Source organism: Pundamilia nyererei, unplaced genomic scaffold (assembly GCF_000239375.1).
Source record: "Pundamilia nyererei isolate P.nyererei 1_Seehausen unplaced genomic scaffold, PunNye1.0 scaffold00060, whole genome shotgun sequence".
In the NCBI taxonomy this organism is placed as follows: Eukaryota; Metazoa; Chordata; class Actinopteri; order Cichliformes; family Cichlidae; genus Pundamilia; species Pundamilia nyererei.
This window is the reverse complement of record NW_005187461.1, coordinates 2841049-2842850: the sequence shown is the minus strand read 5'-3', so window position 1 is coordinate 2842850 and position 1802 is coordinate 2841049.

Below are 1802 nucleotides of genomic sequence, written 5' to 3'. Positions count from 1 at the left end.
TAGCTATCGAGCTGGTGGGTAACGAAAACGTCGAAGCGCTTTTGCAAATATGCGATGTCTTAACAAACCGAGCAGATATTTGAAGTTTACAAATTGAAGTTTGAAAATATGTTAAAAGTTTATTTTGTGAACCAGAAAGATTAATAAAAGTAATTTTAAAACTTAGTAGCAGCCGACATTGCCGGAAACTAGAGTTTGGCTGGGCCGTGCTATGAATTCTGGGATATGGTGGGCCATGAAGGACATACCCGACCCATCCTTCAAATTCGGGGAAAAAGAGGACGCATTTGTCGGCTGCATTCGGAGGAGTCTACAAATTTGGACAGCCTTCGGCACATCGCTGTGACGTAATCGGTCTACAAATGTGTCCTCGGGAGGATGCAGCCCATGAATTTGGACACGACCAAACACACTGTGTTGGAAGGAAGATTGCTACGAACCATACTTAAAAGCAGCTCAAAAGAAAAAGGACGTTATAGAGACAGATTACGTCCGGATGCAAAGAGGCGATACTTGCAAAAAATAACGTGCATTGGAAATGTGGACCCGTATGAAATACGGCAGTGGACTAGAAACCCTGAAGACCAACCGCGATTGACTTAGCCGGTTATATTTTCCTACCTTGTCTGTGGAGTCAGCGCATACACAGCGAACTAATTTCTCAAATATAAATGTCTGGAGGCGCACATCCAATTCACCAAGGACTGGGTACAAGATTTATCTATTTTTAAGCCTCCACGTTGTGAATTCGTCGTCATTCAAACAAAGGTAAGTCAGCTTGAGTACTGCGAGTCAAATGCGTTTGATTTCCTCCCGAACATTCAGATTAGTGCAGCATAAATTCATTCATGAGGGGGAAATAACAGTGAGAACATGTTGGGGCTCTGTTAGATGGATAACATAGTGAGTGAGTTCAGTGCATTGATGTGACATTGTCCTGAAGCATTTAGTCATTCTCTATGGTTAAAGAAACTGCACTAATTAATTCACATTTATTATAAATAATCCTAATTATACATATTGCTTCAGTGTTTATGTCCCGTGTAACTAAAAATACATTCTATTTTGGTTTTATACATTGATCAATGACCTGCAGAATCTCCTTATCATATTAAGTGATTCATAATTGTCACTTAAAGTCGAACTTTATGTGTAATTATTGTTGGGGATTTTAACATCGATGTGGACAACCCTCAGGACAAAGGGACCAAAGACCTGAGTAACACTCTGGGCAACTTTGGGCTGACTCAGCATGTAACAGAGGCCACACATAATAGAGGACACACTCTTGACCTACTGATCTCCAAGGGCCTGAGCATTTCAAACATTACTGTGTCTAATGTGGGCCCGTCTGACCATTACTGTGTTTTCTTTGAAAGTAAAATTTCAGCCCACACAAATATATCAACAGCAGTGATCACAAAACGGTGTATAACTGAATACAGTAGTGAAATCTTTAACCAGGTCTTCCCATTAACACCTGACCTGTCCAGAGGTTCAGTCAATGAGCTCGTCAATAGCTTCAATGCAAAAATGTTAAATGTAATGGACACTATTGCTCCCATTAAGGTGAAGGTTATCTCTGGAAGGAAAAAGTCTCCATGGAGAAACTCGTGAAAAATGAAAAAAGAGAGTGTAGGAAAGCTGAGCGCAGATGGAGAAAAACAAACCTCCAGGTTCATTATGACATCTATAAAGAGAAACTTCACAATTATAATTTACAACTGAGGAGTGCAAGAAGGTCCTACTTCTCTGACATCATCACTAAAAACAGCCATAATGCTCGGGTCTTATTTTCTACA